Here is a 14364-nt window from a genome sequence, read left to right on the forward strand (position 1 = left end):
ATTTGTGCTACGATGCCTGGCTACAAAAAATGTCTCTCAACCAAATCTATGGTCTTTCCTATTCCTTTTTGACCAGCCATAGGATTATCATGACAACTATTAAGTGCCTTATCTTGCACATCCTTTGCAGGTAAATAAAGGGCATTCTCATAGAAAGGAAGATTATTCTTAACTTTTCTTCTTGAATCTGCTTTTGCCCATTATTCCATATCCTTTGTGGAGAAGACTTCTTGTGCTTCTTTGGTGTAAACAGCCAACTGACCAGTACAAACAATCTTCACTGACTGAATGATGGGTTCAGCTTGAGAAGCCTTGACATCTTCAGACAAATTTCATCACGACAAGGCATCAGCTTTACCATCTGTGGCTCCAGGCTTGTACGTTAAGACAAAATTGAAATTCAAAAAGTAAAAAGACCACCTTAATTGCAGAGGCTTGAGCGTTCTGTCAGATTTCAAAAACTGAAGGTTACGATGGTCTGTAAAGACTGTTACCACATGCTTAGCACCTAGTAAATATTGTCGCCAATCTTGAAAGGCATCCTTAGCGGCCAACAGTTCCTTATCACCACTGGAGTAACTGACTTCCTGGATTGAAAGGTCACTGGATGCAATTGACCTGTCTGTTTGTTTCTTTGGGAAAGTATTCCTCCAGCTTCTAGATTTGAAGCATCAGTTTCGACATAGAAGGCCTCTTCGAAATCTGGATGCATCAAGATGGGAGCTGTGGTGAATGTTTCTTTCAAGAACGTAAAAGCCTGTTCTGTTCTGCTGTCCACAAAAATGTCACTCCCTTCTTCAGCAATTGAGTTATGGGGCTGACCTATGAGGAAAAATTGTGTATAAACTGTCTATAAAAATTGAAAAACCCAATAAAACTCTATATTTCTTTTTAAGTTCAAGAAAAACATTCATTGATATAAGAGGAAAACAAGGTGTCAATACAAAATATAGAAAAAGTATAAAATATTGAAAACAGTGGTAAACAATGCGAGCAATAAAGTTATAAATAATAATAATAAGAAAATCCGGGCAACAAAACTAAAGAAAGGAGAAGTAAAACATTAGTTATATAATCATGGAAGTACACAGGAGGAGTATGAAAATGGTAAAATAAAGAAAAGAGGGAATGCAATGAGCATCTAAGGGGGTTTAGGGACTTCTTGCTGCGAGGGCAGTGGGTGAAAGAAGCGATTAGCACAAACATCAAAGTAAAGCATGACAGGAAGCCATAAGTCCATATGTTTTGCAGCCATGTGAGCTGGGAAAACAAAAGCAGTATCTAGTCTGTGATTATGGCAGACGTTATACCACCACGCCTTAAAGGAGATGTTGGAAAAGTTCTTCCAATTGGCCGTAATCTGTTGAAATGCAGTAGCTAGCAATAAATCAATAGTCTGAGGTTTTAGTTCAACATCTTCCCAACCAGGGGAAAGACTTCCTAAAAAAACGTTAGCATAAGAAAAAGGAGTGCAAGTATGAAAAATTACATTAATTTGAGCCCAAACCTGCAACCAAAAATCATGAACAGACTTACATAAGAACAGCATATGAAACAAAGTCGCCTGTGGGGAGGAGCAAGACCAGCATGTATGAGGAATGTTTGGAAAGCGCTTATGAAGGTCAAAGGCTGTAAAAAGAAGCCTGTTGTAGATGAAGAACAGGGACTGTGTTAGGGTCGCCGCTCTAGAGGATTTGCGAATCTTAGTCCATATCTTGTCCCATAAAGAAACCGGCCAGGATGTGGTAAAATCATGTTCCCAACACTCCTCTACTTTAGATTTGGGCCTAACGAAGTCATTAGTATGAAGATATTTGTAAATGGAGGAAGCCTTGGGAGTAGTGCGTAAAAAGGAGTGGAGTGATGAGGTAGGGGTGGGAGAAAAAGGAGAGGAGTGCATCTGAGAAAGGCGAGTGTAAGTTGTCAGTGCGGCTTCCTTAAGTAAGAGGTAGTTACGGGTGAAGAAAGTGGGTAGACCATAGAGGGAGCAAAGAGTGGTGAAAGGTAAGAAGGAAGATTGGGAGAAAAGTTGGGAAATCCATATCAGCCCCCTTCGGTGCCATGCCTTCCAAAAGAAGGGTTTATTACAAATAAGGAGGGCAGTATTATGCCAAATGGTAGAGGAGAGAAAATCAGCAATAGTCGTAGGGGGGTGGGAGAAGAAGATAAGAGCAATTTAGTAATGAATTTGTGGATGGGAATAGGAATGGAGGAGGGTTTACGTGAGAAAGAAAGATATTCAGCAAAAGAAAAGGGAGAGAGAAGGAGGCGCTCAAATTTAGCCCATAGAGGACAAGGAGAGCTGGGATCTTGCAACCAGAAGGAAGCTTGTCGTAACAAGAACGCTTTATGGTAGGCAGGGAAATCTGGGAAATTGACCCCGCCTTCTGATTTGGGGCAAATCAATCGTACAAGGGACATTCTAGATTTTTTGTTACTCCAAAGAAAGGACATCAGAATGGAGTTAATCTTTTTGAAAAATTTAGAAGGAATGGACACTGGGATGTTAGAAATGGTATAGAGGACTATGGGGGACAACATAATTTTAATAGTATTGAGACGACCCAACCAGGATAAGTAAAGAGGGTGCCATCTGGACGTCAAGTCCAACAATTTTTGAGAACATTTAGATATCCCAAAGAACGTTGCAAGAGGCTAGCCACAATTCCTGCAAATTAAAAGAAGGCAACAGGGGACCCCATAGTTGGTCTGGAAGAGGAAATTCTCAGTCAATCTCCTCTAAAATTAGGTTGTACAAGAAGGAGACCTCCTTAGGTGCAGGTATTTTATCAAGTAAAGAAGATTCCAGTTGAGTGCTTCCGCCTAGGGTCATTTGAGGGCGACGGGAAACCTCAGCTGTGTATGCTTGTGCCCAACTTGAAATTTGTAGGAACTTTAATCTGGAGAAATTGGGGCCCACCTTGCTTACTAGATGTTCCCAAGAAAGCATGTCCCCTTCCACAAACAGATCGCCCCATGTTAAGATTCCAGCATCAATTAATGGACTTATCAAGATATCATCAGTCCAACCAGGAGGAGCAGGGAGATCCCATATAGGAGATCTGTTCGAGTAATATCCTATTTTAGTGGTAACTCTCAAATTGTACCAAGTTTTTGCTAGGCCCTGCAACACCTTAAGTTTAATATTCTTGAAAAATTTGGGGTCTCCAAACTTAAAAAGGAACCCTGACTGCCCTAGTCCTTCACACTGTAATAATGTTGTAAACATCAACCCGATGTCTTGGTTTGATGGCGTTTTTAACAGCATTCTGGCATTTGTCATTTGAAAGGCCCAAGCGTAGATCTGAAGGTCTGGGCCAGCCAACCCACCCTTCTCCCTTCGACGCCTTAGTTTCTTCCAGGCTATTCTTATATTTTTATTCCTCCAAACAAATTTAAATATATCACTCTGCATCTTCAAGATTAATGCTGGTTCAAAATATAGTGGTATGCTATTAACAATAAAAGTCAACTTAGGCAAAATGGACATTTTAACTAAATTTGAGCGTCCCAACAGTGTCAAGTGCTGTAAGTAATTCTTGTTGAGAGATATCAAGCTCCAAGTGAGAGAGGTCAAGAGAGAAGTGAGCAGGTTTTTGTATGTTGTAAAAAAAGCGGTCTAGGGACTGAGAAGAGGGTTGGGTTTCGGAGGAGTACAGGGTTTTGTAGAGAGCAGAGAATTTATTGAGATTGTCTGTATCCTTATGTTTAAGAACAGAGTGTGTATCAAAGATGGATTCAATATTTAATTTGTTATGCTTGACTTTCAAATAATTAGCTAATACCTTCCCAGCCTTATTTTTGACACCATAAAACTTTGCACTCGATTTCAATAAATATAGGGAAGCATTGTCTGTAGATTTTTTGTTAAATTTCATTTTGGCGTTAATCAGGGCTGTCAAACTGTCTTGCGAATGAGAGGTGAAATAAGAGTGCTCCAATTTCTTGATATCAAGGAGAAGATCGGCCGTGAATTTGCGGGCAGTTTTCTGTTTTTTCGCCACATAACCAATTATAAAATCTCTTGCAGCAGCTTTGAAAGCATCCCAAATGGTATGCTTGGGGATAGAAGGGGTGTCATTGAACAAAAAATACTCATCCGAAAATTCAGTAAAGGAGGTAGTAATATTGGATCCAAGAGAAGGGTGTTATTAAAGCGCCAACGCTTGGATCCAGCTGATTTAGGAAGGATGTCGAGTCGAACTGAAGTGAGGGCGTGATCAGAAAGTAGAATCGGGCCAATCTCGGCATGGACAAGAGTCTGGGCAATATTATGAGTAACAAAAATGTAATCAATCCGGGCTTGGGAGTGGTGGCATGGAGAATAAAAAGCAAATTCTCGTGCATCCGGATTACACAGGCGCCAGGCATCGGTGAGCTTATGTAGGGAGATGGCTAGGGAGAAGAGTTTATGGGACTTGTTTGGAACGTAGTGGACTTTAGAGTGTCTATCAAGGAAGGGGTCAAGGGGCTGATTACAATACCCCGCTAGGATGAAATTATCATCAATACATCTGGTAATATGATGGGAGAATGTATGCTAAAAAGCGGGGTCACCGCCAGTGGGGGCGTAAACATTAAGAAAGGAAATTGGAACACCCTTAAGAGACAGTTTAACATATGTCCAACGACCTTCCGCATCTGACTCCTGAGCAAGCAAGGAGTGAGATAAAGTTTTGCGACATAAAATAGCCACTCCATTACGCTTACCATCGCCCTGGGAATAGTAAACTTCACCCACCCATCCTTTTTTTAGTTTAGCAGATTCTACATCGGACAAATGAGTTTCTTGCAGAAATGCAACATCAACATTTAAGCGAGCAAGGTGAGACAAAATTCTCTGCCTTTTGATTGGAGAATTAATGCCCTTAACATTCCATGTAACTACTTTTAACGACATAATATAAAAGATAGATTAAGAGTAGCAAAAAAGAGAAAGTAAAAAAAAAAGCCCAGAGGAGAAATCAAGCAAGAAAAAGAAGAATGGCCTGGAGAAAAGAGGATAATGAATGTGACATGAGGTAGAAAAACAGAAATGAGGAATTGTGAGTGAGTTAGCGAGATAAGTAGTGAAAATGTAAGAAAAAATGAAGGGAGGTGACCTAAAATAAAAAAGAACAAAGTCCAGAATATATGTAAATCAAAGAATAAAAGATCATAGGAGGATGACTCCTGGAGAGAAGAAACACTGCGCTCCACCGTCGTAACTCTTGCATCCATCTGCGACCAATTATCAGTTAAAACCTGCAACTTGGTATTGGTTTCCGCCATGAAGGGTCGAAGGGCGAGTATCTCCTCCAACAACAGCTCCATAGATACAGCTGAGGAAGAACCCGTCGGTGATGGAGGATCTTTTTTGAGGCGTTTCGTTGTAGCCTTCCCTGAAGGTTGAACTGGATGTTCCGCATTGGACTGCGACATGGTGACAACAGACGCCTGAGAGGCTTCCAAATGACAAGAAACTGTGAGAGGTACCCCTTAACAGAAATCAAGGGAAGTAGGGTCAACCAACCAAAAAAGGAAAGATTCCCTTGAGCAAAGAGTCAAATTTACAAAGCTTTGTTAGCAAAAAAACCCAATAACAAAATTCACATATGAGAAAAGAGACCACAATTTATTAATTTATACAATAGTTAAAAAAAGTGGACAATAAAAACCACTTTACGCAAGTAAAACAATTTGGGGCATAAAAAACAACTTAGAACACATGACATTCAATATTGACCTGCAAAATTGATACAAAAGACAGAGAACAGTAAGACATCTACTCGTACAGTACTAAGCGTATATTCAAACTCTATGACTAACACCTATGTTTTTGTGCACAACAATCCAGTGTATCAACAAAGATGTCCGAGTCAAGAATTATACTGGAAAATGCGTCGACGTGTTTCGGTGGTTTTTTCCAATTGTGTCCACCTTTGTCAAGACTAAGTGATTTCTGTCGTAAGGTCAGGAGTCAATATAATCTCCCTAGGGGATGAATATACAATGAGTTAGAGTGTGTACATAATGGTTTCAGAATGTTACACTTTTTACGAGCTACCTACAATTTAACTCGATAACAGTGAAGAAATTTATTTATGATTAAATGCATAGACAAAAACATTCCCTCTACATAGCAATTGCTCTTACATTTCTGTTGGTATTTACATGTTACATAAGACATTTCATTGTAGCCTTTATATCTGATACCAATACAAACGTTGTGAGCATATGGTTTAATATGTTGCAGTCATCGGTTCAAGTAAATAGGGTACTCTGCGTTTTACAGCTTATACGGTTACTATTCGCTCTTGATCTAATTTTTGAAGCCCACCCAAGTTGAATTATACGATGATGCAAGTATTTTCAGCCTTCTTATTCATTGTGATGCAAGGCTTCAAAGACAGGGGCTATTACATATCCCTCCTATTAATTCTACCTATTGCTGCTGAGTACAATAACAGGCTTTGGTTTCTATTAGCTTAATGGAAAGTGGCGTGGAGGGGTATTGTATATAAAAAAGGAACTTCTTTATATACCGGTCTTTTATTTAAAAGTAACTTCACATTTACCTTTAAATGATCTTTTGGATGTTTGTCAGACTTTCCGTTTATATGGGATAGAGGCTGGTCTGTATATTGTGGCTCTTAGTTGAGTTGCAGGAAACTAATCCTATAGGTCAAAAATATATATAAGCAGTTAAGGAGGAGCCTTGTATTTTATTAACTAAACTGGCTTTATGAGGAAACTGGCATACCTGTTGAATCAGTGCTAATTGTTGCAAGTGTTCGTGTCCACAATTTAAATCCCGTTGAATATTTTCATTTACATTTCCAAGGGGAACCAGGGGCGCTTAAGTCGTGTGCTCGCGGTAAAAGACTTTAGTTTCACTAAAGTTTAAAATAGAAATAAGGCATTTTGGTTTTAAAACTTTCTACATTGCCCTTATTTAAGTATCCGCTTACCTCTATTACCCCAAAGGACTGCCTGCTTCTCTGGTTATTGGAGCGCTAGACGTAGACCATGTTCGTGTTTAAAGATTAAGTCTCTTAGGATGTTTTCCTGTTCATTTACCAGAGGGAACCAGGGGCGCATAAGTCTTGTCCTCGCGGTAGAAACAGTAGTTTCACTGCAGTTAAAAAAAGCAAAAATACACGCGAGGCCATTAAGAATGGAGCGTTTTGGTTTTAAAGAGTTCTGTGTTCCCCTTAATTGGATGTCCGCCTACCTTTATGGCCGCAAAGGACTGCCTGCTTCTCTGGTTCCGTGGCTTTCACCGGAGAGAGCCAGGCGCCATGTTTAAATATTATATTTGGCACCTCATTTGTTCCGTATTTAGCCAATCAGGAGATCGTATTTCAATCCAGAAAATTTGCATGTGGAGGCTTGAGATACTAAGATCCCATTGGCCCGAGTGCAAGGCTGGTGATAGGTCTACTTGCTCAGAATGTGCAAGTTAGTCGACCACGTTGTCTCATTCAATATTATATGGTCTGGTTGGTCTAGAATTTAAAGGGATACAACGACCACGAGAAAAAGTGTATTTCAACTGCAGTATATTTACTACCGATGTTCTAACTACACTAATGGATGTATAAAGAGGCACATTTCCGATTTTGTATAAAAAGAAAAAAAGAAACAAGCATAAAGTGGGGAGATTGACATTAAAAAGATATATCCGCCAACTAAGGGGTACGTTTGAGCGGGCAAGACAATTCATCATTGTCTGTCTGCCGGTTGGCTGTTGTTGAAACCTAACGGGTATAGAGTCATACAGAGTGTATTTGTCTCCTAATTAAGACATTAAGGGGCTTCAGCTAAATACAGTTTGTCCAATCCTCTCTAGTATTCAAACCTTTGAGGATAGTATCCAAGTAACAAAAGTACCACTGTTCTCGGGTTTTTCTGAGCTTATCTATATCTCCACCTCTTCTAGTGGTTCTAATTTTTTCGAGGATGTACCACCGTATATCCTCACAGGAATGATTTTGTTGACTGAAGTGCTCTGTCAATGGCGCATTACGTTTATTTGTACGGATGGCTGATTTGTGCTCTAACACTCTGAGTCTGAGTTCAAAGCTTGTAAATTTGACTCTTTGCTCAAGGGAATCTTTCCTTTTTAGGCTTCCAAATCAGCCAGCGCAGAGAACACTTTTGAATTTTTAATGAAGATGCGTCGTGGAGTCTTTGAAGCACAACCTGTTGCACCCCTATTCATAAGATGAGTATCACCTCCAAAGAAAAAAGCTAGCACTTGTTCTTGTGAAAATCAGCAGATGGACGGAAGGACAGCAAAGTCTGTAGGAGCACGCAGGAGGAAAGTTGAAATAACCCAAAAAAAAAACACTTCAGAATGACATGAGGATTGCAAGAATTCACACAAGGTCGCAGAAAAATGTCCAGCTGGTCAAGCTATGAAGCCCTCATATAGGAACGCAAAGCACAAAGTAGCCGTGGAGATGAGGAATAGCAAATTGGCAAACAGCAGAAAAGGAAACATCCAATGAAAGAAAAAGAAAAGTCACGACAGCATAGTCGATGAAGGCATCCTGAGGTAAATGCGCACCAAAGAAAAGGCCCATGTGGTGTGAGGAACCACAGGCATAGAAGTAATCCAGTAATCAAAGAGTGCAATATTGGTAAATAAACTGTAACGAAAAGCCTGCATAAGTTGCCGTCACAAGTGACACTGGTGAGAAGAAAGTGTCAGGTGAAGGTAAAATGGCCGCTTAAGTTGAGATAGCTGAGGGTGACACTCGTAGAAAACTGAAAAAACAGGTTAAATTGCAGCAGCAGCCAAAATAATCAAATATCAGCTCACCATGAGCATTCTAAGAGGCTAGAAGCAGCGCAGGAGGCTGGCAGGACCAAGAGAAGGCAGCGCGCTGGACGCCCATCAGGAACACAAAATGGCGATCGCGGCCGTCATGAAGCGGCGGCCGCCGAGTCCCGTGTCAGAGAAGCAGGGAAAAGTGGCACAGGAAGCCTGGAATCAGTCCTGCGATGCTCCCTCCACCGTCCAATAAATCATTCTGCTCTGTTAGAGCGCCGGTGAAAGACGAGAGCCGGTAAATCCCCCGGCCGGCACGGAGCGCTCATGTCGGAGCTGCCATCCACACCGGGCGCCAAGCCACGCCCCCTCTATATTACTTTTAAATTCCTTGGTGTTGACCAATTACTTATGACTTCTACCTTGGATGAAATTGGAAAAACTCCACTCGATTTGCATGAAAAGTGCACTTTTCTAGTATTACATAAAGATGATTTTCGAGTAACTTTTGTAAAATGGCTCTGACATGATTCACATGATCTTAAACATTCTTGGAAAATATCAAAATGTTCTCGATATAAACCACTACTACTCATTCTACAAATTCAGGCAATACAATATTCACAAAATGCTGAAAGGCTGCCGAGCATTACACAAACCTCATGGCATCACTTGGTATTTGTAGGAGCAATATTTAGTTCGGAAAGCTGTTTTCCATTCAACACCTTCAGCTACTCTTACAAGGTGGTATGTCCCTCTCAGATCCAATTTGGTGTAGACTTTCGCTCCTTCTACCTGATCCAACAATTGGTGAAATTAAAGCAACAAATAGCGATTTTAGATGGTATCCTGATTGAAGGTTGGGTTGTCAACACAGATGTGAAGACTTCCATCCTTCTTGGGAATGGAAAAAAATGGAGATAATACTGGGGACTGAGAGAGTCGTATAACCCATTTCTTTGATAATCTTCTAAATACATCTTGAGGTAATGATTTTCAGCCTCAGTAAGGAAATAAATACGACTACAGGGGAGAATCGCCCCTTGTTCCAACTCAATTTTACAGTCATATTCCCTATGTGGTGGCACTTTTTCTGCATTCCTTTTGTCAAAAACATGAGCCAGGTCTTGATATTCTTTCATAATTTTTTTCAACTTCATTGCACAGATCATATTTGAAAGCTGAGCTAATTCAGAAGCAGGCAAACCCTCAGATTTTTTTCTCTTGCCATGAAAGCAGTGTTTCTTTCAAAACTTAGAAGATATCGCAACTTTTCTTTTCTCCCAATCAATTCCTGGATTGTGCTCAGTTCACCATGGCAACCCGCAATGAGTTGAAATTGAGGGGCATCTTTCAAATTGAATCTCAAGAACTCTTGCTGTCCCTCAACAGATCTATAGTTTCTGTAATGGGTGAGTGCCCATCATCTCCTTGTATTTGCTTTGTTCGCCCTAAGTTGGCAGGGTATGCCCAGAAGTGGGTACATTGCTCACTCTGTCACTGTATTCAAGCTAGCCTGGCCGATGAGGGTTGTTACCTCAAAACCGGTCCTAGGATGCTTGTTTATGGTCCAGGGAAGACATGGCTTGGCAGTTCGGGCTGGACTGTTCCCATGAGGCACAGGGTAAAGAAAGATTTGCATATAGCTGTCTCCGAACTGGGGTGGCGAAGTGAACAAAAGAATGATGATGGATTCAACCCAGATCTGTGACTAGGGGTGAGTGTCTGAAAAGTTTCAGAGCTCCATCCATCATCTCCTTATGTTTGCTATGCTTGCCCTAAGTTGACTGGGTATGCCCAGACGTGGGTCCCTTGTTCACTATGCCACTGGATTCAAGCTAGCCTGGGTCATGAGTGGTGTTACCCTTAAACCGGTCGTAAGTTGCTTGTTTCCTGTCCAGGGAAGACATGGCTTGGCAGTTCAGGCTGGATTGTTCCCATAGGCACAGGGTCAAGACAGATTTGCATATAGATGTGTCGGAACTGGGGGTGGCGAAGTCAGCTAAAGAACCATGATGGATTCAACCAAGATCTGTGATGGGGTGAATGTCTGAAAAATGTCAGCATACCGTCCATCATCTCCTTGTGTTTGCTTTGTTCGTCCTAAATTGGCAGGGTATGCCCAGAAGTGTGTTCATTGCTCACTCTGCCACTGGATTGAAGCTATCTTGGCTGATGAGGGTGCCACCCGTAATCGGTCCAACGATGCTTGTTTCAAGTCCAGGGAAGAAATGACTTGGCAGTTCGGGCTGAACTGTTCCCATGAGGCACAGGGTCAAGACTGAATTGCATACAGCTGTGTTTGAACTGGGGTGGCGAAGTGAGCTAAAGAATTATGATGGATTCAACCCCTATCTGTGACTGGGAGTGAGTGTTTGCTTTGTTTCAGCGCTCAGTCCATAATCTCCTTGTGTTTGCTTTGTTTGCCCTACGTTGGCAGGGTATGCCCAGACGTGGGTCCCTGGCTCACTTTGCCACTGGTTTTAAGTTAGCCTGGCTGATAAGTGGTGTTAATCCCAAAACCGGTCCTAGGATGCTTGTTTATGTCAAGGGAAGACACAGCTTGGCAGTTCGGGCTGGACTGTTCCCATAAGGCACAGGGTCAAGACTGATTTGAAAATAGCTGTGTCTGAACTGCTGTGGGGAATTGAGCTTAAGAATGATGATGGATTCAACCCAGATCTGTGACTGGGGGTGAGTGTCTGAAAAGTTTCAATGATCCATCCACCATCTCCTTGTGTTTGCTTTGTTCGGCCTAAATTGGCAAGATAGGCCAAGAAGTGGGTGACTTGCTCTCTTTGCCACTGGATTCAAACTAGCCTGGCTGATGAAGGGTCCTAGCCCAAAACGGGTCCTAGGATGCTTGTTTCCGGTCCAGGGAAGACATGGCTTGGCAGTTCGGGCTTGGCTGTTTCCATGAGGCACAGAGTCAAGACTAATTTGCATATAGGCGTGTATGAACCGGGGTGGTGAAGTGAGCTAAAGAATGATGATGGATTCAACCCAGATCTGTGGCTGGTGGTGAGTATCTGAAACGTTTCAATGATACATTCATCATCTCCTTGTGTTTGCTTTGTTCGCCCTAAGTTGGCAAGGAATGCCCATATGTGGGTCTCTTGCTCACTTTGCCACTGGATTCAAGCTAGTTTGGCTGATGAAGTGTGTTACCCAGAACCCGGTCCCAGGATGCTTGTTTCTGGTCCAGGGAAGACATGGCTTGGCAGTTTGGTCTGGAATGTTCCCATGAGGCACAGGGTCAAGACTGATTTGCATATAGCTGTGTCTGAACTGGGGTTGCCAAATGAGCTAAAGAATGATGATGGATTCAACCCAGATCAGTGACTGGGGGTGAGTGTCTGAAATGGTTCAGAGCTCCATCCATCATCTCCTTGTGTTTGCTTTGTTTGCCCTAAGTTGGCAAGTTAGGCCCAGATAGGTTCCCTTGCTCACTTTGTCACTGGATTCAATCTATCCTAGCTGATGAGGAGTGTTACCCCGAAACTGCTCCTATGGTGCTTGTTTCTGGTCCAGGGAGGACATGGCTTGGCAGTTCGGGCTGGACTGTTCCCATGAGGTACAGGGTCAAGACTGATTTGCATATAGGTGTGTTTGAACTGAGAGGATGAAGAGAGCTAAAGAATGATCATGGACTCAACCCAGAACTGTGAGTGGGGTGAGTGTCTGAAAGGTTTCTGTGCTCTGTCCATCATCTGCTTGTGTTTGTTTTGTTCACCCTAAGTTGGAAGGGTTTGCCTGGACGTGGGTACCTTGCTCACTTTGCCACTGGATTCAATCTAGCCCGGCTGATGAGGTGTGTTATCCAAAAACCGGTCCTAGGATGCTTATTTCCATGCAGGGAAGACATGGCTTGGCAGTTTGGGATGGACTGTTTCTACAAGGTACAGGGTCAAGACAGATTTGCATATAGCTGTGTCTGAACTGGGGTGGCGAAGTCAGCTAAAGAACCATGATGGATTCAACCCAGATCTGTGACTGGGTATGAGTGTCTGAAAGGTTTCAGCACTGCCTCTCTATGTGTTTGCTTTGTTTCCCCTATTTTTGCAGGGTATGCCCGGATGGGGTTGGTTTGCTAACTTTGTCACTGGATTCAAGCTAACCTGACTGATGGGTGGTGTTACCCCGAAACCGGTCATAGTATGCTTGTTTCTGGTCGAGGGAAGACATTGCTTGGCAGTTCGGGCTGGACTGTTCCCATGAGGCACAGGGTCAAGACTGATTTGCATATTGCTGTGTCTGAACTGTGGTGGCGAAGTGAGCTAAAGAGCAATGATGGATTCAACCCAGATCTGTGACTGGGGGTGAGTGTCTGAAAAGTTTCAGCACTCCGTCCATCATCTCCTTGTGTTTTCTTTGTTTTCCCTAAGTTGGCAAGGTATGCCCAAACGTGGGTCCTTTGCCCACTTTGCTACTGGATTGAAGCTAGCCTGTCTGATAAGGGGTGTTACCCCAAAATCTGTCCTAGGATGCTTTTTTCCGGTCAAGGGAAGACATGGCTTGGCAGTGCGAGCTGGACTGTTCCCATGAGGCACAGGGTCAAGACTGATTTGCATATTGCTGTGTCTGTACTGGAGTGGCGAAATGAGCTAAAGAATGATGATGGGTTCAACCCAGATCAGTGACTGGGGGTGACTTTCAACGATCCATTCATCATCTCCTTGCATTTTCTTTGTTTGCCCTAAGTTGGCAAGGTATTCCCAGACGTGGGTCCCTTGCTTACTTTGCCACTGGATTCAAGCTATCCTGGCTGATGAGGGGTGTTACCTTGAAACCACTCCTAGGATGCTTGTTTCGGGTTGAGGGAAGACATGGCTTGGCAGCTCGGGCTGGACTGTTCCCATGAGGTACAGGGTCAAGACTGATTTGCATATAACTGTGTCTGAAATGGGTTCAGAAATAAGCTAAAACATTATGACGGATTCAACCCAGATCTGTGACTGGGGGTAAGTGTCTGAAATGTTTCAGAGCTTCATCCATCATCTCCTTGGGTTTGCTTTGTTCTCCCTAAGTTGGCAGGTTATGCCCTGACGTGGGTCCCTTGCTCACTTTGCCACTGGATGCAAGCTAGCCTGGCTGATGATGGGCATTACCCTGAAACCGGTCCTAAGATGCTTTTTTCCAGTCCAGGGAGGACATGGCTTGGCACTTCGGGCTGGACTGTTCCCATGAGGCACAGGGTCAAGACTGATTTGCATATAGCTGTGTCTGAACTGGAGTGGCGAAGTGAGCTAAAGAATGATGATGGATTCAACCCTGATCACGGACTGAGGGGGGGAGTTTCCGAAAAGTTTCATCATCTCCTTGTGTTTGCTTTGATCGCCTTAAGTAGCAAGGTATGCCCATACGTGGGTCCCTTGCTCACAGTGCCACTGGATTCAAGCTAGTCTGTCTGATGAGGTGTGTTACCCCGAAACAGGTCCTAGGATGCTTGTTTCTGGTCAAGGGAAGACATGGCATGGCAGTTCGGGCTGGATTGTTCCCAGAGGCACAGGGTCAATACTGATTTGCATATAGCTGTGTCTGAACTGGGGTTGCCAAATGAGCTAAAGAATGATGATGGATTCAACCCAGATCAGTGACTGGGGGTGAGT

This window comes from Lissotriton vulgaris, chromosome 2_1 (genome assembly GCF_964263255.1).
Source record: "Lissotriton vulgaris chromosome 2_1, aLisVul1.2, whole genome shotgun sequence".
In the NCBI taxonomy this organism is placed as follows: Eukaryota; Metazoa; Chordata; class Amphibia; order Caudata; family Salamandridae; genus Lissotriton; species Lissotriton vulgaris.